The 23,385-nt window shown below is 34.0% G+C and overlaps 1 non-coding gene across 1 annotated transcript; it reads left to right on the top strand.

The window, feature by feature from the left end:
* The first annotated feature begins 18,000 nt into the window (after positions 1 to 18,000).
* LOC112209110 (U1 spliceosomal RNA) lies at positions 18,001 to 18,164 on the top strand. The gene has a single exon (XR_002943778.2). It is a non-coding gene; the product is annotated as a U1 spliceosomal RNA (small nuclear RNA).
* The last annotated feature ends 5,221 nt before the right edge of the window (positions 18,165 to 23,385 follow it).

Below are 23,385 nucleotides of genomic sequence, written 5' to 3'. Positions count from 1 at the left end.
AAAATTTTTACCAGTTTCTTGTAAAATTAAAACGCAGCTATCATATAACCCAGGAATTGTACTCCTGCACCTTCATGCCAGAGAAATGAAAATTTCTATTTACCACAAAATCTATACAGATATATTCATAGCAGTTTTATTTATAATAGACTAAAATAGAAAATAATATGACTATCCTCCAACTGTTGAATAGTTTAAAAACTGTGGTACGCCCACACCATGAAATACTACTCAGCAGTATATGGTGTCAACTATTTATACACAGAACTACTTGTTTAAGTGCCCATATAATTATGCTGTATGAAAAAAGTCAATTCTAAATTATTGGATTCTGTATGATTTCATTATGTAACATTCTTGAAATGACAAAATTTTAAAAATGGAGAAGAGGTTGGTGGTTGTTAAAAGTCAGCACTGAGGTTAAAAGAGGGAGGTGTATGTGGTTCTAAAATGGCTACACAAAGGATTCTTGTAATGACGGAAATGTTCTCTATTTTGCCTGTATCATTGTGTATATATGGGTTGTAATAGTGCTACAGTTTTAGCAGTTTGTTACCACTGGAGGAAATTGAGTTAAGTATGCATGAGATCTCTGTATTGTTTCTTATAATTGTATGTGAATATGCCCTTATCTCAATATAAAATTTAATTAAATAAAGCAAAAAGAAATTCCAATATTTAGTGGCTTAATAGAAAAATCATGTATTTGCTTAAAATTTGAAAGTTGATAGGGCTCAACAGGGACAGCTTCTCTATGCTCCAAGTATTGTTAGCTGTAACAGTCAAACTGGGATCAGTAATACTGTGCAGAAGCCAGTCCAGGTGGCTTATTCACAGGCTAACAAGGTAGTGTTGGCTGCATCTGCATATTGTCTGAGAGTTTCGTTGAAGCTGCATGCCTCAGTTCTCTTTCATATAAGTAGATTTCTATAGCTGATCAGGTGACATAACTTAAAATTAGTATACACCTGCAAACGCTGTGGTGTGCATTACCTGGCACCCAAGATCAAGACTTTTTGAGCAAGCAGGAAACACACTCATAAACAGCAAACAACCCAGCCCAGTCACTTTTCCCAACTTCCACCTTCATAAAGTAAGCATGGCAGTCATGTACTGTACTTGCCTTGACCTACGTATTTGCCGGTGTAGCTACAAAAACTGCTCAATATAGGGAAAAACATAAGCCATGCAATCTGGAGCACTCAAGGATGTGCAGGGACATTCAGGCCCTTTGCATATTTTCTCTCCCAACAAGTTCATGTCTGTTATTTCATATTTGCTTGATTTATAGCTATGTTTCTGGTGAGCAGCTTTCAATAGGTTTTAGACTTGCTCAAATCCAAAGAAGTTTTGCTTCAAAAAGATTTTGCATTTTTCTAGGAAAAAGCAATCATTTATATTAATATTGGGATACATTCATTGAAGATTTTGTTAAACATTTTTAGTGATTAGAGTTATTGCAAGAGTAATAAAAATGATTTAAAACAATAGTCTGCAAGTTACTTGGTGCTGAACATGTAGATTCAGGTTACTTGGTCTGAAAATGTGGATTCAGGGTTAGACAGACTGGAGTCAGAGAACTGGAGTGAATGGCTGCCTTGGAATCACAGTGCTGAATGATTTACTACCCCTTCCCTTTGAAAAGCTTTACATGTGAAACAGTGAGCACCCACAAAGTTAAGAATTCTTGACAGTGAATTGAGAAATAGTTCAACAGATCAGACAGCTGTTCTTAATCTAGTGCTTCTCCTACACATGCAGGAAATAAGAACTTTAGTTTATCCACCTTTAAGCACAAAGATTTAGCAAACGGTATTCACTAATTCAATTTATGAGGGCTCTACCCTCATGACCTAATTTCCTCCCCTAAGTCCCACCTCAACATATCATCGTGGAATTAAGATTTCAGCACACAAATTTTTGGGAAACACAGATATTCAGTCCGTTGCACTATCCTAAATCAGAGATGATGGATTAAGATTATCAAAAATACATCATAACTTATATGAAACAACATCAAAAGTAACTAAAATGTTAAACAAAATCATTTTAAATAAAAAGAATAGTATGTAAGGGAGAAAGAACAAACAATTCAGATGCCTTATTTAAAAAATGAGGGAATTGAAAAGCATTTGAGAAAGATCACAGCTGGTGGATACATTATTATCAATCCTGGAAGACTAGAGGCTGATTGAAAAGATATTTTCTCTCTCATAAAAGAAGTGCTGCAAGAAATAATATCCCTTCTCTGATTTCTTTCTTCCTTCTTTGGATCTCTTTTATGACAATAAATTGTCTTGCTTCCTCAGGACCAGAACATGAAGACTGATGGAATTATAGACCAATTAAGTGTTTTTTTAAACAGGCAGAATGATGTTTTAAATATATTATTTTATCTTATTTTTGACAAATTCTTTATAGTTCATGGTTTTGTATTTCAAAAGTATATCTTGGAACATGGCTAATTTTGTAAAAATAATTGTAAATATAAACAGAAAGTGATTAATCAAAAATTATTTTCTCATATTTAAATAATATTAACATGTTGTCTTTTAATATCTTATTCCTTAATTTCAAAAAATTGTAGTTATATAAAATAATCAATTGATTTTATGGTTTTATGAAACTATGCTTAAGCATCACATGTGGATTGAAGTATATTAGCTCCAACTCTGTAACTGTCAAGCTGTTCAGTCTTGAGCAAGACAATTAACCTGATTTTCTTCAAAAAGCGCAATGTTTAGTGTGGGGTGCTTTACATCCAAATATAAAGGGTTTGGAATCTTTGATTCATGCCCTACCATTGAACTCACATCAAAAACAATGAAAACTCTTTGAAGCACTGTTTTCTACCATTAAAATGTAAAAAAAAAATATGTATCTAATTGGTTTGTTGTAAGGATATTGTATAATAATGCATAAGTACTTAATGAAGTCTAACACAGTAAGTAATTAGTAAATAGTAGTTGAGATACACATTTTTAATATTGCAATTATCATTATCTAACAGAGGTTTTGAAAGAGCGAATTAAATATATTATTTAAAGTATGCTTCATATTTCCTAGAAAAGTTTAGTTCTCCTTCCTTCTGTTGTCTAATTTGGCTAAATTTATTAGCAAGGATGCATCACCATCTTCACTGAGGAAGGAACTATTATGACTTATATTAGAAAGAAAACATCATTTAAATAAATGTAATTGATTTGTTTTAGGACGGAATTTTAAATTATTGCATTAGGACTAACTTTATTGGTCCATTTTTTGAGGCACAGAAAATTTAGGTAACTTGTGTATAAGCACACATTTAATATGTGAAAGATGTGGAATATAAACCTGGGAGGCCTTCTTAGAGAGCTTGTGCTATTGAAAAAAATGTTTTAGCACCCTTGGCTTAAGAGAACCCAAATTGAAGATTCAAATTATAATAAAATCTCTAGAAATCAGAACATAGTCATTAGTACGTTCATGTCAATCTGGCTTAAAAGAACCCCAGATTTTTCTAATTTATTTGCACAGCCTTGCTTGGTCCAGAATTTTGCCAGTTCTTTCAATTATTCCTGTATAAATTATTTATGTGGAAAAGCAAATTTGTGTTGTTTTAATATCATATTTTTAAAGTGTGATTTTACAAAATATATATTTCTCAATTCCTTGATATGCAATGCGTAGTTATTACAAGATAGTTCCAGGTGAGATATTTAGAATTATATCATTAGTTGTTTTCTACAACATTTATGGAAAATAACTCAGTATACTATTCATTCATCAAATGATTAAGTTGCTTTTGGTATAGAGACCACAAAGAAGATTGCTTTTCTGTGAATATCATTTTTGGGAGCTATTAGTTTTTTAAAAAAACTAATAGCTATTACATATACAATATATATAAATAAAACATTCTTTAAGTAATATTAATATGATTACATTTTTAAACTATGCTTATCAGGAATTAATAGAAACTAATTATTCATAGGTTATTTTGTTTTTAGCTTCTTTGGTATTATGTATAATCTTAATTTTACTGTTTGATCATTATAGTTGAATTTTTCAAAGTAAATTTAAACTGGTATTATTTTCAGAGTTTTGGAAGCACTTCGGTAGGCAATGGTATGCTAAGATCAGTGTAATGGCCATTAAAAAAAAAAAAAAACAAAGAGCAGTGCTTACTGCATGAAATTTTGTGGTGTTCTCTTATCACCAACATGTAATAGATCCTTATATACTACACCAATGATACTGATGAGTTGAGGATCCAAGGGTAGTAAGGGTAAATTTAAGATTTCAGGAAAGTGCAGGGTATTGCGTGGGAAAAAAATCCCATTAACTTACCATTCTTTCCAACATTCCAGTAGCTAATTTGTTCTTGATATAAAGTATCTTGTGACATTTACTTTTAACAGACAGTTGCTAACTGCTTCAATCATTCTGTCTTGGGATTCTTGGGATTCTTGGGATTATTGAGATGATGCTTTTCTGACTGGAAACCTCTGTAGCCAGTGGTGCCTTTGCCTGAGTTATGCTTGGGCCCTTGGACTCGTTGGGTCCACTCAGCCTGGCAGGCTACACTTGGCACATGCTACCAGCCTGGATCTCATGCCTGCCATGGGTGAGAAGAGCAGCCAGGGGTGTGTGAAAAAGCAAGCAAAGGGTCTGGCCACTCTGCATAGCGAGGCATTCTGGCTGTGGTGATTTGGGAAGCTCCAGGAGCCAGCATGGGTGCTGGCTTCCTGTGAGGCTGCAGTTGGACAAGGCATACCACAAGAAGCTTCCACGACTAGCACCGGAGAACATGGTGATGCCCGGAAGCTTGGAGACACCAGGAACCCAAAAAAATAAGGGTGTCACAGCCCTGGCTTGGGGAACTTCTAGTTTTGGGCTTGCTCAAAAGCTTAAATACACCAGAGCCCAAAAGAGGGTGACACAGTACTGTCTCGGGGAGCTTCTAGGTTTGGGCTTCCTGAAGGGCTGCAGCTCTTTTCTCCTCCTTTTATCTCTCCTTCTTGTCACCTGCAATGTGGTGAGCAAGGGGCATATTTCAGCCTTGTTTGTGTTATTGCTATTTTAGCCCTACCATTCAGCAGGTCCCAAGTTCTTGTCCTGTGTCAAGGAAGAATGAGGTATGCAGACAATTGGATGGTGAGCAAGGCAAAGAGCAGCTTTATTGAGTGACAGAAGAGCTCAGAGGAGACCCATATTGGGTAGCTCCTTTCCACAGGCAGGGTGTCCTGACAAGTGTTCAGCATTCAGCAGAGACAAGACCCTGGGGTGGGTAGCTCTTCTCTGCAGACACTTCATCCTGTCATCTCTTTGAGTGTGGCTGAGTCTGGGGTTTTTATGGTCTTTAGAGGGGAGGAAGTGTGTTCTGATTGGTCCATGGGTGGCCATGGGCAGGCTGGGAAAAAGTACCAAGTTCCCACTCAGGTCAGAGGCACTGGCAGCCTGGGTGCCAGGCGTCAGGCCTTTCCCAGCTTGAACGAGGGGCTTCACTGGAGACCCACCACTTTCCACCCCAAAGCCTGTCTTCCTCTTGCCGTTGTTCATGGCACCCCGGCTGCTTATGCTGAGGAGCACCTGCCGGCCAGTGCTGGGCTGCCCTCAGCATCCCATTTTCTTCCCTCCTGTGCTTGTTGGTGCCCAGAGTCCAGAGGGGGTCAAGGCAGCAGGGGGCTGGCATGTCAGTGCTGCCCTGAGCACGTGCACACCAAGCTGGGCTGCAACAGAACCCAGGCTTGGCCTAACCTTGCTCCAAAATTGGAACAGGCACTGGAACCAGGCAGTGGGAATAGACACCTCCAAGCCTGTAGGGGCAGCGGTGTGGGGGCCTTCCCGGGCCCCCAATGGTTCAGAGATGCACAGGTCTACAGACATGGCTTGGGGGGCTGAAACTGCACCCGAGAGGGTTGGGGGCTTCTGCCTGCCCCTGGGTCCCATTGGCTCTGTGGAGCATGTAGTCCAGCCGCACCTCCCTTGCTGCAGCAGGCGTCTTGGCAGTGGCTGCCCCAGGCAGGCTACCACTGCCGTCAATTCCAGGACAGTCCTGATTGGATTCTATTTAGGAACACAAAATATCTCTAATCTCTTATTTTGATATACATTCCAAAAACAAATGAGTATTTGTTTTATTTTTGTTATTTAGCTTTTGAAAAATATTTATCTGAGATATTTGTATACTTGTCCCATTTATTCTCAAAGTTTTATTTTTTGTGTGCAAGCACTGAGATATCCCTTTGGCAGTCATGAACATAATGTCTATGTTTGATAAGGTTGCTTCAGATTTTAAGCCAGGGGGCTTGCTTCCTGATTTACTCAGAAGAGGAAATAAACAAAAATTTTCATAGGATAATTCAGCCTGGAAGAAAAATACAAATTTAGAAAAAATCTGGCAGGTAACACAAAAGAAATATATTTTTGTTGACTCTACCTGAACAGTAGTTATTATGCTTTTGTGTTTTTTTTTCTAGATTTTTTTCTTCTCTAAAGAGGTGATTTTTTTTAACGCAAATTCGAGGAATTTCTAAGTTGTTGGTAGGATATTACTCCAAATTTATAACATCCTCTAATGTAAAGTTTTCAGGAATTACTTGATTTTTAAAATTAGTTTGAGTGAATGGTGATTAACATGTTTAATTTTATGCCATGTAAACTAAGTAGAATAATTATTATCAATAAAAATTAAATTCATTTTATCTTTATATACATCATATTCAAATAACACAAAATAACTCAGTTTATACTATAGCTATAAAGCACATGGAGTTATTCTGGGATTAATTCTCTTGGGTGAAATAAATATAGAATGATCTAAAAAGAATTATTTAATGACTACAGACAGACCATTTGGTTGAAGATACAAGTGAGTATCAAGTTCTTTTTTGGTTCTCTCAGTTGCTGGGTAGCTATCAAAAGCATAGTAAATTTCCATCTGGGAACAGGTATAATTTATTGATATATGCACCCTCATTAGACAAAATTACAAAAGGGAAAATTGAGACATTACAGATTTAGATAGCCTCACCTTGAAGTGGAAGTATTAGTAAGCTACAAACTATCTGACAATATACAGAAAAATATAATACTCTATATTTGATTTTTTTAAAAATAAGAAGTTAATTCATTCTAACTTTTAATGTAATATGACAACTTGATAAATATATTGTTAATGACATACTAATGTTGGAAACATTTTTTAAAAGTTTTCAAACACAGAACACCCTAATTTTAGAACATGATTTCCTTTTTAAGTTAACTTGGATGAAACACTTTTCAGACATTCTAAATTAATCTTGATTTCAATGACTGCCCATTCCACTTACCAGGGAATCTAGAAAAACAGAAGTATGGCTTCAGCTTTCAGAAGCAAAACTTTTCTGTAGAGAAACAATAATAGCAAATAGAGTAAGAAAAAACTCAGAAATGAAATATATATTACTATGTATCTTTATTGTGATTTCAGTAAAGGGAGTATTTTTAGAACCAAATATGATATCAAAATATTGCTATAAATAACAACTCTAATTGCTTTAGAAAAAAAAGAGTAAGTGGAGATGATCTCCAGAAAACAAATACCAAATCTTACATTTTAAGATGTATTATATTGATTGAAAAATAATACTTAGGAACAAAATGTACAAAGCATCCCTACTCAAATTTTTTCTCTGTTCAAAGCTCAGTAATCAATTTGGTAGCATAGAATCAGGCAAAGGACAAAAATAGAGTTACACCTATCTTTTATATGTTAAATTTATTTTTTAAAAAATACATTTTTTATACTCAAATTATAATCTCTTTTTGAAATAGCACATGCTTAATGCTTTGCTTATAAAACATATATTTTATATGTAAAACATGATCAAAAAACACATTTTCCATGTTTACCTATTATTTAAAAATGTATTAAGTGACAATTTTACTCTGTTATTTCTAAGAACATAAATTTAACTTTGTAATATAGATTCATTCCATGCAATGTACTGCAAAGAAAACTTTATTTGTTCATTGCTTAAGAATAAAGACCCAGATTAATTAAGTTTTACAAGGCTTAACCAAAACATATGTACGGCAAATATATTGATCACAAGCTACATTTTGTAAATTAGTTGATTGTATAACTCGGCAGGGGTAGATACATATGGGGAGCAAGAGCATACGTGATGTAGAGGAAACATGAACGGGTTACTGAAAACTACTATTTCAAAAAGTTATTGGAAATCTGTGTTAAAATCTTATTTTAAAATCTAGCTTAATTTTAAAATGTAGCTAGCTATGAGATGGCTCCCAAATATGTAACCTTTGTGTGTCAAATTTTTAATCTGTAAACCAAAGGACTGCGCTGGTCCCGTGTCTCAAAAAACCCCAAGGCTTCCAAAAAATTCTAGTTGTAAGGGTAGTGAGAATAAATTTATGGTCCCTGAATGTTTTTCTTAAAACATTTTCTTAAAAGAGTGCAATTCCTCTTTTGATTCTTCCTTTCAAGAAAGATTTAACTGGCTTAGACTCTATAATATATTCCTCACTAGATTGCCTGCTTATTTGTTGCAGTTTTCTAATTCTATGACTCTCAATATATGTTGTTTAATTAAGCAAGCATAAAAAAATGAGAGCAGTTGAAATATGATAATATTAATACTATTGATAGGAGTGTCAATATTGAGTACATTTCAAGTAAAAGCAACATTTTTATGGCAAATTTTAAATCTGTTAACTGTAGAATCATTCATGAAGAATTTATTACCATACTAAATGACCATTCTTCATCACTAGTTACTGCCAGATGTTGATCGGTTTTCAAAGTTGTATTTATTATTCTCTAAGGGAGAAAAATAACCAGACATTTTTGAAACACTGTACTTAATTTTCTCAAGTAAGTTACAGAAATTATTAAAAACATATCAAAAATTCTAAACACACTGACAAAGCCTTATTATGCAAATATTGTCTCATCAAAAAATATACAAAATACTTTCTTCTTATTTTAACCTCATAGTCAAGTGCTTTTTAAAAAAAAATTATTATGCTTTAAGTTCTGGGGTACATGTGCAGAATGTGCAGGTTTGTTACATAGGTATATATGTGCCATTGTGGTTTGCTGCACCCATCAACCCGTCATCAACATTAAGTATTTCTCCTAATGCTTTTCCTCCCCCTGCCCCACCCGCACCCCTGTCAAGTGCTCTTTTAAAGTTGGAAGTGCACTAGAAGATTAGAAACGTGGGCTGTATAGGTGGTGATAAACCAATACAAATCCAAATATAATGCGATAGGATCTTCATCTCCAATATAATAAAGAAGAAAAAAGTAATGTCTATTAAATCCCAGAACAAAAGAAGGGTAAATCTCATCTCATGGTCAAAAGCAGGGCTTACAGCAGAAAAAAGGAGATGAATGAGAGCTTCCCCAAATAAAATGGTTTGATACATATTATTAAAAAACTGGATCTAACTGGATCTAAAATTTTTACTGATAAGTTTCGAAGAGGATTGTAGTTTGTGAATGGACTTGGACTAATCGGAGGGATATTGAAGTTCTGAGTGGATTAACAGAGAATGGGATACCACGGGAAAGACGAAAAATATTTTGACCTGGATGACTACTAGGTAGTCAAACTGGGTCAGGTACAACACCCCTCATTCCTCAAGCATCAAACGAAGTTAAAAAATTGTGGTGGAATGAAAACAAATTTCTCACTTAAAATTAGAACATTCCCAGAAATAGATTCATCAGTATAGGCTATTGAAAAAAATATATAAACAAGACCAACTAAACCAATTTGACCAAAACATTCATTAGCTCACGATACTGTCAAAGCAATACCTAAAAATGAGTTCTAAATACAACTTTGGATCAATTAAATGGTTTCATTTTTACATAAGTGAAATTGGCTGAGCTTGTATTTGATCAAAGTAAACAAACAAACAAAACAGGTTTGATATTTACACACAGACACCAAGGTTATCAGTTGTAAACCTTCAGAAGTTAATTGATTCCAGATATTTTGTTCCTAATTTTGATTGGTGAAATATAAATTGCACTATTTTACAGCGACCTATTTTGTGGCAATACCGGATATGACGGCAAAAAAAATACATATGGTGAAATGGGGGGAGGTGAATGTCAGGGAGAAAAACCTATCCTCGAAATTGCAACTTAGAGATATAAATTCTGTCAAATAGCATTTTAGCTCATCTAGAGGGATTTATATGATTTTAATTCTAGATGAATAAATATAATAAATTATACAAATGTGCTCTATAATTGTTAACTTTCCAGTAAGAAAACTGCTGTTAATGATATGTCATTCGCCTCAATTATTTTTGGATTCTATTTGCTATTATTTTATTTAAAATTTTGCCTTTTCATAATTGATTTTGATCTGTAAATTTTTGGCGCAATTTTTTTCACGCTTTTGGCATCAGTTTTATAGAATTATTAAATAATATTTGAAAAATTATCAATTTTGCTGTATGCTTTGGAATAGCTTAAGTAGTGTTGGAATTATCTGTTCTTAACGATTTGGTTGGAATACTTTTATAAAGCTGTCTGAGGCTGCCTAGCATTTTGTAGGGAATAATTCACAGTCCAATTTTTCTGGTTCTTCTGTATACACCAACATGTATATTATTTCTCAACTCCAAGATAGATTTTAGGCAATTATATTTTCATGGAAAATAATGTGTTTGATTGCATTTTTCAAATATATTTGTATAGAATTAGAAAAATCAGTTTATTACAGATTTTCTTGTAGTTCTTTTTCTGCATTTCATTTTATGATCTTATATTTTCTTTCCTGCATCTTAATGAGAAAATACTGTATGTATCATTTCTACTTTTGTATCATGTGTTTTTAAATTTCTTTTTGGCCAAATTTTAGTTATGTTTCATAGATCCTAAACAGAAAGTTATCCTTTAACTTCAGGATCCAAAATTCATATGGAAGTAATAACCTCTATGTTATTATTTTTATAGCTCTTCTATATTTTCTATTTTTTTTTTTTGATGTTCTGGTGACCCTTTCGTTATCTGAGAGAAGTGAATTAAAATATTCTACCATTATCATGTGTGTATTTATTTTCTTTTTGTATTTTGTCAGATAATTATGCTTTATGATCATAGGTACTTGGATATTTGGTTGGTAGATATTCACAATCTAAAGTCTGATTACAAAATACTTATTAGCCTTGTCGCTTTTTTAATCCCAAATTTCACCTCATTTAATAAACTGTAGATTAGAAAATAGAGTTGTATAAATATTAATTTGCTGATTTTAATTGTTCTGTGATTATATTTAAGAATATCTTTGAAAATATACATTGAAGTATTTCACATTAAACAGTCATGTTACTTACACCTTACTCAATGTTCATAAGTAATAATTTTTGTAATAGTTCAGATAAATGTAAAGATTGATAAATACATAAGATAGAAGGATAAATCAACTGAGTTAAAATGTAAACAATCTTTGAATCTGGATAAAGGGCATAAGAAAACTTTTTGTAATACAGTCATGCAGGGCACGATGATGTTCCAGTCAATGACTAACCGCATATATGAGGCAGGTCTCATGAAAGAGAATGGAGCTGAAAAATTCCTATTACCTAGTGATGTTATAGCTGTCACAACATTGTCCCATCAGTACTCACATGTTTGTGGTGATGCTGGAGTAAACAATCTATGGTGCTGTGAGTCATATAAAAGTGTACAGTGTATCATACATGATAATGAGAATTAACAATTGTGTTACTGATTTATTATTTACTATGAAATAATTTGTATTGTTATTTTAGGGTGTACACCTTCCACTAATACAAAAAAATGTTTACTATGCAAGGGTATGGCTGGCAGCAGCCTCATACATTTTGGTTTCCCCACATCTTTTGATTGCAGCACTTTATCTGGTGCTTGATTTAATCTCTTGTTTTGTTCATCATGGAGCCAAAGCATTTATGATACCTAACCATGGTCTTGCAATTTTTCTGTAGCTTTGAAATTATATCAGAATAAAACATGATGAAAAAAACAGAACCAAACAAACATAAACCTCTGAGCCACCAGATAGAGTTTGGCATTTGCTGTGGTTTACTTATGCCCTCAAATAAACTCAAGCTTTGTTGATGTTGCTGAAATTTGATGCTGTTCTTTTCTCTACAGCTCTCTGAATATCTATCTGGCCATACTCCTAGAATACAAAATTAAAAGTTTTATTTATAATACTGACAGCAGACACTAGTACTTAATAGAAGTGTTGAAAATATAATTTAATAATTAAATAATACTCAATACCCAGTCTTTACGTATTAGTCAACACATAATCGTTTCATTTTATATTGAGCGATCTTTTTCATTAACCGCATTATGAGCTAAAGTACAGTTTATGAGTTTTTTACCATAAAAGCTATACATGTGAGTATGAAACTAAGCTATCTTATGGAAAAGTAAGATTTGCAGATGAATGCACTATTATTTTCATTTCTTACTGAGTGCCAAGATATGATTTATTAATTATCATTTTTACCTCACATTTGAAACTATTTTATTTTCATATAAACACTTTGATTATTACTTTCCCTTAGTGATCTTCACTGCAAGCTAGCAAAATTAGCTAGGTTTACTAAATACTGACCTTATGCCCTCTGTATTCATCTATGTTGTCACAAATGACAGAATTTCTTTCGTTTTATGCCTGAATAGTATTCCATTGTGCATATACTCCAGGCCTGTTCTCTCACACTGAGCCTCTAGACCTTCTCTGGCACCAATGGGATCACACAGCTCCAAGCTTTAGGCTTTTGTGACAGACTGGATCTCAGGCCCAGGCCACCATGGGGCTGACTTCAGTGGCCCTGGACTATGTGAATAATCTGTTTTTAAAATTCATTATTAATTAATGTTTTTATTGACTGATAAAATTATATGTATTTACTGTATATATCGTGATGTTATGAAGTTCATATAGGTGCCACAGTTTCTTTCTCCATTCATCTATTGATGGACACTTAGGTTGCTTCCAAATCTTTGTTATTGGGAATAGCACTGCAATAAACACGGGGGTGCAGATATCTCTTTCATATACTCATTTTATTTTCTTTGGATATGTACTCAGTAGTGGGGCCATCGGGTGTTGTCCTGGTGCTGGATTTGACTGTGGCGGGCCAGTGTTGGGGTTCACAACATAGTCTTGTTTGTGCTCACTTCCCTCTCCTTCCCCCAAGTAGATGGTATCTCTCTCTCTGCTATGCTCGCTGACATTAGGGGAGTGGTGACATAGAAAATTTAAAAGTGTCCTTCCTACCCTATGCAATGTGTCTTTTCTTATTGTTGTGCTACACCCAGGTACTGTGATCTCTCACCTGGTTTCCATAGGTTTTGTGAAGGTATTTGGGTGAGTGACTAGTTATTCAAATTGATATTTCTCTGGAGAAATGGTCACTGGATTGTTCTACTCTATCATCTTGCTCTTCCCTGATGGGGAAAATTAAAAAAGCTTAAATAAAGAATAAAAATTTTATAAGTCTAAAAATACTGCTATAAAAATAAAATTATTGGAATACTTAAAACACTTCACTGCCAAAAAAAGAAAGCTTTTGGAACACTGAATTGTAAAAGCTATTTTGTTGTTTTTCTTCTGATGACATTGTCAAATATATTCACATATATTGACTATGGCTAGCTTGAATTGTTTGGAGAGGATTCTAAACTGGAATTTGAAGTACATATTTGTGAAGAAATAAAAGCAACATTGAAAAATTCTTTTTCCTTATCAAATAAGTTATTCAGGATACTCCTAAAGAACATGAGATGTAGCTCTCTTGAGGAAAACTGCATTTAACATTCCATTTAAAGACTAAAGGAACATTCTCCTAAATAACACAAGTAGATAATAAAATACAAATACAAAAATCTCTCCAGGCTTCAAAAAAATACACAACTGTGGACTTATGTTTTTCTTTCTACCTATTCTTTGTAAAAAGTCAAAATCCCACTTGTTTCAATGTTTACAAAGAGTTACTAAAAATCGACAGGGTCTGTTTATTTCCTCTTCTGCATTACCTCCCATCATCTTCATACCCTTTAGTTTTCTAGATTCAAGATTTGAAGAACAGAACCCTATACCATTTGCTTACATATTTAGAAACAGATCAACTGACCCTGTCTAAAGGGTCTTATTGTAGTCTGTCAGTATTTCAGTCAGTCAGTTTATCTCTGCATGCAAATTTATGAAGTTATAAATTGTATGCAGAGGTAATGAATACATGTACTTAAACACATATGAGCATTTTAACCTTTATTAAGCATTTTCTGCATATTGGAAACATGTTTGCATAGAAATTATAATGTGTATTACATATATGAATAATATATAATAAATCCCATAACTATATGCCTTAACAGACAATATGTCTACATAATTGGATAAATGCAGTCTTGAAAAGTCTCACACTTTAAAATCTTAATAAAATCAACAAGAGCAACAACAACAATAATAATGAAGGAGGAAACATAGTATGGCTAACCTTTTGTTAAAAACCCAACCTTGTGCTAGAAATCCAGAACTCTCTACAAACAGGAAAGCTCATACAAAACTGAGAGGCATTCACTTTAAGTCCCCTACCTTCAAAGAAACAGTTGAAGTTAGAATAACCTCACTGATACCAGCTGGATTAGCATGTCAGGATGTATTCTATTAAGAAGTCACAACTCAAACTATTCATGTGGGGACCAGAAAATATTATAGTGAAACACAAATAGAGATTATCATATAAGTAATATCAATGCATTACAAAATTGAATAGGAATACAGAGTAGAACCAATATCACATAAATTTCAGGATTAATATTCAGAAAATAAGTTTTAGAATTTCAGTCAGAATTCACAGAAAATTATAAAAAGTTGAAAACAAAGTAAAAAGGACAGAAATCAAGTATGGATAACAGAGTTTCCTTTTATAGATAACTGAATTCCTATATTTATAAGTAAAATAAGTGGATCTTAAAAAATAAAAAACAACAACTATAACAAAAAAGTGAAGAGCCAATAAAAGTTAATTCTTATACGAAGGCAAATTGTGAAATATCAAAATACCAACATTTATGGATAATATTATTGTGGAATCAGAAAACTTAGAAATATTCTGAATGCCATTTATACTCAAGGATAAAGAAATTATTGTTTACGTATTCAGGATCAGGTGAAAATATTGAGTTATTCTTAAGCTAAAATGGTCTAGATTGTATTTAGGCTATTTCATAACTATGTATTAGTCCACAATAATACAATAGGATAACCACAACAAAACTTTGAAGAAAGTAGATCCAATAAGTTATATTTCAAATAAAGAAGCCAAAATATATTCTCATATATCTATGGGCTCAGTAACTATAAAATTTATGAAAATCTTAGAACAAATATTCAGCAGTTTAACACGAGTAAGCAAAATTTACCTGAATAATTCAAGAAGAGTGATTGTATTAGGGAAAAAAAAACATTTTTTAATAGGCACTGGAGTAAACTCAGTGTAAAAGTTAGTTTACATAACTGATAATTTTGACTAAAATATAACTGGCACCCCTATATTAATACAACTACATAATAAACATAAATCCTAGAATATTACTGCGAGTAGGGAAGAAGAACAAATTTCAAATATGTATGTTGTGATATCGATGAGGATTTATACAAAGCATTGAAAGTTTAACAATTTGGCATAAGTAGAACCAAAAATATATTATTTCAAAATTACTACTGAGGAATATGAATAAACAAAGCAAAACAGAATAACACACTCTGACAGGTACACAAATATAATGCAGATAATAGACAAAAAAGCAACAATACAAAAAACTTTAAAAATAATAAAAATATTAGATGAAAACATATTTATGTGACTTTAACATACAGAGAAAATATAAATTATATAATATAATTGTTAAAGAAAATATTTAATATTTGTAGGTAGGATTTGAGTCTACAATTTCTCAAAAAATTTTAATTAAGAAAACACAAACTAAAATGGTACAACTATTCATGAAACTAAACATTCAGCTACGATACAAACCAGTAATTACACCCTTGGTCATTTATTCCAGAGAAATAAAACATATGTTTATGCTGAAAACTGCACATGAATGCTTATAGCAGGCTCCTATATAATAATCCCAAATTGGTTTTCCAGTCCAGGTATCTATCCTTCAACACATGGATGGCGAAAGGGTGGTACATCCACACCATGGATTCCTACTTAGCAATAAACAGAAATAAACTATTGATAGATGAAACAACTTCAATAAATACATTGCTAAGGGGCAAAAGCTAAGCATCAAAGGTTACAAACTTTATCATTCTTTTTATGCAATATTTTTGAAATGGTAAATTTTAGAAATGGAGAACAGATTAATGGCCGCTATGAATAGATGGGGATAGAATGGGTATGGTGAGAGACAGGCAGATGTGTTAATAAATGAGCAACACAAGGGATTTTTATGGTGGAAGGACTGTTCAGCATTTTGATTTTGGTCTTAAGTACATGCATCTACACATGAGATAAAATTACATTGAGCGAAATATGCACATAAATAAACAAACACAAATAAGTAAACTAGAAAATCTTAATACATTGTTGAATATTATCAATATCAATTGTCTGGTTTGGTATTGTACTGTCGTTTGCAAATTTGTTCCATTGGGAGAAACTGGGTAAAGTGTACATAGAATTTCTCTGTATGTTTTTTTCTAACTTTTATTTTAGATTCATGAAGTATATGTGCAGGTTTGTTACAAGAGTATATTGTGTCTGGAATACAAATGATCCAGTCACCCAGGTAGTGAGCACAGTACATGATAGGTAGCTTTTCACTTCTCACCCCTCCTCCTACCCTCTCCCTTCCAGTAGTCCCTACTGTCGACTTTCCCATCCTTGTGTTCATGTGTACTCAATGTTTAGCTCCCACCTATAAGTGAGAACATGTGCTTTCGATTTTCTGTTCCTGTCATTAGTTAGGATAATAGCCTCCAAGTGCATTCATGTTGCTGAAAACAACATGATTTTGTTCTTTTTTATGGCTGCCTAGCATTTAATGATGCATATGTACCACATTTTCTATATCCAGCTCACTGTTGATGGGCAACTAGATTGATTCCATGTCTTTGCTTTTGTGAACAGTGCTGCGATAAACATACCAGTGCATGTGTCTTTTTGGAAGAACAATTTATTTTCTTTCAGGTAGACACACAGTAGTGGGGGTGTTGGGTCAAACGGTAGTTCTAAGTTCTTTGAGAAATCTCTGAACTGCTTTTCATAGTGGCTGAACTAATTTGCCATCTCACGAAAAGTGCATAAGTGCTCCCTTTTCTCTGCAATCTCCCAAATATCTGTAGTTTTTTGATTTTTTAATAATAATCCTTCTGACTGGTATGAGGTAGTGTCTCATAGTGGCTTTGATTTGTATTTCTCTAAAGATTATTGATGTTGAGCATTTTTCATATATTTGTTTACTGCATGTATGTCTTCTTTTGAGAAGTGTCTGTTCATGTCCTTTTACCATTTTGTAATGGGATGGTTTTATTTTACTTTAATTTTGTTTATTGAATTAAGTTCCTTATAGATTCTGGATATTAGATCTTTGTTGCATGCAGAGTTTGTGAATATTTTCTCCCACTCTCTAGGTTTTCTGTCTACTCTGTTGGCAGTTTCGTTTGCTGTACAGAAGCTCTTTAATTAGATCACACCAGTTTTTGTTTTTGTTGCAATTGTTTTAGGGGACTTATTCATAAAATTTTGCCAAACTCATGTCCAGAATCATATTTCCTAGGTGTTTCTCAAGTATTTTCATAGTTTTAGGGCTTACATTAAAATCTTTAGTCTATATTCAGTTAACTTTTCTATATGGAAAAATTTAGAGGTCCAGTTTTATTTTTCTGCATATGGCTAGCTGGTTATCTCAGCACCATTTTTTGGATCTGTGTATGAATCTATAATTATCTTAAATCTTGATTAAAAAAGAAAACGCATACTTACCTGGCAGGGGAGATACCATGATCACAAAGGTGGTTTTCCCAGGACAAGGCTTATCCATTGCATTCCAGGTGTGCTGACCCCTGCGATTTCCCCAAATGTGGGAAACTCAACTGCATAATTTGTGGTAGTGGGGGACTGCATTCGCGCTTTCCCCTGAGAAAAAATAAAGAAAAAAGAAAACTCTCAAATAAAGTTAATATAACAAGGATTAAAATACCTAAGAAAAACTGAATACAAGTTTTTGAAAAAACACCACACAAAAGTGTTTCTATGGGCTGGGAGTGGTGACTCATGCCTGTAATCCCAGCACTTTGGGAGGCCAAGGCGGGCAGATCACGAGGTCAAGAGAATGAGACCATCCTGGCCAACATGGTGAAACCCCATCTCTGCTAAAATACAAAAATTACCTGGGCATGGTGGTGAGCACCTGTATTCCCAGCCTCTTGGGAGGCTGAGGCAGGAGAATTGCTTGAAGCAGGGAGGCAGAGGTTGCAGTGAGTGAAGATTGAGACAGAGCGAGACTCCATCTCAAAAAAAAAAAATAGTGTTTATATGTTCTGGAATGAGAGAGAGATGGAGGAGGGAAAAAAAAGATGAAAAAATGGGAGGAAGAAAAGGAGGAAAGGAGGAATAAAGGAAGGAAATAAGGAAAGGAGAGATAAAGAAAGAAAAACACATTAAAATGTGTTTGTACATTTTCTTTGCAAAACCTAAAATATGAAAGGCAGGTTTGCAATACCTAAAATAAAAAAAAAGATAGAGAAAGAGAGAAAGAATTATGATAGATATTAAGATTGCTTAAAAGAAAAATATTCTATTAACCCCATTTGAAATATGAAATAAAAAAATGAGTAAAACTTAGGAAAGTAAAGAAAAATTATAACTTCTCAAAGTGCTAATTACAGGCACAATGACATGAAAAATCTACTGTATGAATTTAATTTGCATAAGTACAAAGAGCTGAATGTTAATCACCAAGACAATGGGAAAAAAGTCTCCAGAGACCTTTGCAGCAGCCGCTCCCATCACAGGCCCAGAGGCCTCTGAGGAAAAAAATGGTTTCATGGGACAGACCCAGGGGACCCCTGCTGTATGCAGCCTAGGGACTTGGTGCCCTGCATTCCAGTCACTCTAGCCATGTCTACAAGGGCCAAGGTATAGCTCAGGTCATTGTTTCAAAGGGTGCAAGAACTAGCCTTGGCAGCTTCCATGTGGTATTGAGCCTGCAGGTGTGCAGAAGTCAAGAATTGAGGTTTGGGAACCTCCATCTAGATTTCGGAGAATGTACGGAAATGCCTGGATATGCAGACAGAAGTTTGCTTCAGGGGCAGAACCCTCCTGTAGAACCTCTGCTAGAGCAGCGAAAAAGGGACATGTGGGGTTGGAGCCCCTACGAAGAGTCCCCACCGAGGCACTGCATAGCGGAGCTGTGAGAAAGAAGAAGGTCATTGTCCTCCAGACCCCAGAATGGTAGATCCAATGACAGCTTGCAACATGCACCTGGAAAAGCTGCCGACACTCAACACCAGCCCATGAGTGCAGTCGGGAGGGGGGCTGTACCCTGCAAAACCACAGGGGCAGAGCTGCCCAAGGCAGCGGGGCCCACCTCTTGCATCAGTGTGACCCAGATGTGAGACCCAGAGTCAAAGGGGATCATTTTGGAACTTTAAGGTTTAATTACGGCCCTTTTAAATTTCAGACATGTATGAGGCCTGTAGTCATTTGTTTTGGCCAATTTCTGCCATTTGGAATGGGAATGGGTGTATTTACCCAATATCTATATCCCCATTGCATCTAGAAGAAACTAATTTACCTTTGATTTTAGAGGGTCATAGGCAGAAGAAACTTGCCTTGTCTCAGGTGAGACTTTGGACTTGGACTTTTGTGTTAAGGCTGGAATGAGATAAGCCTTTGGGGGACTGTTGGGAAGGCATAATTTTGTTTTTAAATGTGAGGACATGAGATTTGGGAGGAGCCAGGGGTGGAATGATATGATTTGGCTGTGTTTCCACCCAAATCTCATCTTGAATTTTAGCTCCCATAATCCCCACATGTTGTGGGAGGTACTCAGTGGGAGGTCATTGAATAATGGGGGCAGTTCCCTTCATGTGGTTCTTGTAATAGTGAGTGAGTTCTCATGAGATCTGATGGTTTTATAAGGGGCTTTTCCCCCTGGTTGTCATGCACTTCTTCATGCTGCTGTCATGTGAAGAAGGATATGCTTGCTTCCCCATCTGCTATGATTGTAATTTTCCTGTAGCCTCCCCAGCCCTGCTGAAATGTGATTCAATTCAAATTCTTTCCTTTATAAATTACCCAGTCTTGGGTATTTCTTCATAGCAGTGCGAGAACGAACTAATACATTAGGGGTCCACTTTTATTCTTCTGCATATGGCTAGCCAGTAATCACAGCACCATCTTCTAGAACTGTCAGTGAATCCATAATTATTTTAAATTTTAATTTAAAAAGAAAACTCTAAAATAAAGTTAATATAACAAAACATTAAAATACTTAAGAAAAACTGAATACAAGTTTTTGAAAAGAAGTTCTATATAAAAGTGTTCATATGTTCCTGAATGAGAGAGAGCTACAAGATGGAAAAAGGAAGAAAGAAAAAAAGAAAAAATAAATGGATGGAAAGAAGAAGGAAGGAAGGAAGGAAGGAGAAAGAAAGAAAGAAAGAAAGAAAGAAAGAAAGAAAGAAAGAAAGAAAGAGAGAGAGAAAAGAAAGAAAAGAAAGACGTTAAAAGTTTGTGTGCACATTATCTTTGCGAAACCTAAAATAAGAAAGAAAGAGAGAAGGAAAGAAAGAATGAGAGAAAGAAAAAAGAAAGAAAGAGAAAAAGAAAAAAGAAAGAAAAAGAAGGAAAGAAAGAAGGAAAGAAAGAAAAGAAAAGAAAAGAAAAGGGTTATGATAGATATTAAGATTGCCTAAAAGAAAAATGTTCCATTAACCACATTTGAAATATAAAACAGGAAAAGAAATAAGTAAAACATAGAAGAAGTAAGGAAAAATTATAACTTCTTAAAGAGCTGATTGCAGGCACAATGGGATGAGAAATGTAGTATAAGAATTTATAAATGGTCTTATGAAAAGTGGAAGAAATGAAGACCATAGCAGCTGTGCATATTTTTCTCAATTTGTTATAATTAACCAAATTCTGCTTTTCTTCTTCATTTTTCTGTACTATTATATTTCATGAGGTAAGATTTGGGTGGTTAATCCCATAATTTATTCTTTATTGCATAGGATATCACAGGTGTATCAGTACCAAACTGAAAAGCAAGACTATCTTTTAGAAATAAAAAAAAATTAAAGACATTTTTGATTTTTATTTGCAGATGAAAAGGGTGAGTACTGCAGTATTTTTACAGGAGATATTCCTATTATGTTAGGTAGAAGCATCCATTGGACTACTATTTCTGAAAAGTTTATAAATGTAGAAGGGCTATACAGATGCAGAGTAGCCAAAAGTTTGGACAGCGCTAGCCTCTGTCTTAGCAACTAGGCCTCATTTCACCCTGTGTGTCTTCCCTGTGTAACAGAGGCTAAGCCTGGGAATTACATGTTTCAGGTTCTCAGATTCACTTCCACTAATGGGACACATTTTGTGAGATGGGAATGGAGGAAGACAACAATGGGGCCATTTTTATTTATATCAGTCCTGGTGGGAAGCAGATCTGGTTTTGACAGGTGGTTAATGTCACATTGTCTTAGGATCTTTTTACTTTCCTTCTGAGAAACAACCATTGAGGTGCTGCAGACAGTCATTGTTATCATCACTGGTTTTTGTGATTCCTACTTACTGATTTATTGAACACTCATAACCACCTCTCTGTCTCCTGCTTCCCCAGTTCCCCCAATGGATTTGTAAACCTCCAATACTTAAAATAAAGTTCCTTCCTTCTTGTGATTCCTGAAGTGTTTCTATTGTTCTGGCCAAACTCTAACTGGTATAGAAATTGTATTACAAGTACTGACATTCTCATTGAACTTATTGGATTGGATCAATACACTTCACAGTTTCAAAAGCAGAGGTGAAGAATATTGGATGCCTTGTGAAATACTGTGGGCTTCCTGAAATAAAAAGTTTTTAATAAATGAATTCAGTTGCTAAATTTAATGACAGACAAAAAATTATTCTCTTGTGTAAATATTTTCTTCATATTAGCAAAGAAACGTTTCAAGTTCCTGTATCAATACATTTATATATGAAGTACTGGAACTATTAAAATGTGTTTGCATGAAACAGGAAAATACATGCATTTCACAAATTATTGTTTTTTTGCTTCAAGTGATTTAAGCTTAATTAATTATGAAAAGTCTTTCATTGACTATGTAATTGAATTTTGAAAACATCACCATAAAAATGTGTTTAAATTTTTCATAGTAATGCCTGTACTTTGAACATGTTATCAATTTATTTTAAATGGAAAATTAAAAACAAAACATATATAATTTGAAATACACTGTCAGCAAAGAAACACTGCTCTTTTTTAGGCAAGCAATACTTTTTTTTTAATTTCTGGAGAGAACATTAATGACGGAAAAATATTTATTTTAGTGGATGATTTTTCACAATAAAATTGAATTTTGAAATAAAGGTGTAAATTAAATATGTATCATTCAATTATTCAAAAGCAAAAATTGAGTACATTGAAAAATGATTAAAAACCATAGGTACATAATGCAATGAAAAGTAAAAATGTTTTTGTACCATACCTAACATATATATACACACACATATGTATATATACCTTATATAATGTATGTATACTTTTGTCTAGGGGAAAGAATATGCATCAAATATATACCAGGCATGGGATTTTGAACAATTGAATTACTGAGCAATACTAGTAGAAGTGGTTGATGGATTTCCAAGCTTTGGAAGGAGACATACACTTAGGGATTTAGAAAGTTGAGGAAAAATGTCATGAACATGGATGATATGAGAATCACATTGCTGAACAATAAGGGGAAGCAATATATGGAGTATTGAAAAATAATACTCCAAATAATTTGGATAAAATAAAGTTATTTGGGGGACTGAGCATCCAAAAGAAAAGAAGAACAGTTTTGTACTCTGCAGGCTCTCTTTTTTATAACCTTATATTCATAGGTAATTGGGAATATTTGCACGTCCACCTATATAGAATGTGTACCTTCCAATCGTTGCTACAAGCATTAAAAAATACAGAAATATACATATACATATAGGAAGGTATATGTGAAACACAATTCTACTAATCAATATAAATGGTTTACTTAAATTTACAAATTCACTATTACTTTAGAAAGATTGAGAGAATATTCAATTAAGTTTAATTCCAATGCTAACTACTTTTTGATGTTTGGAATACCTGATGTTTGGTCTG

This window comes from Pan troglodytes, chromosome 3 (genome assembly GCF_028858775.2).
Source record: "Pan troglodytes isolate AG18354 chromosome 3, NHGRI_mPanTro3-v2.0_pri, whole genome shotgun sequence".
Lineage (NCBI taxonomy): Eukaryota > Metazoa > Chordata > Mammalia > Primates > Hominidae > Pan > Pan troglodytes.
The sequence above is the reverse complement of the archived record's forward strand: the minus strand, read 5'-3'. Positions and strand labels throughout refer to the sequence as shown.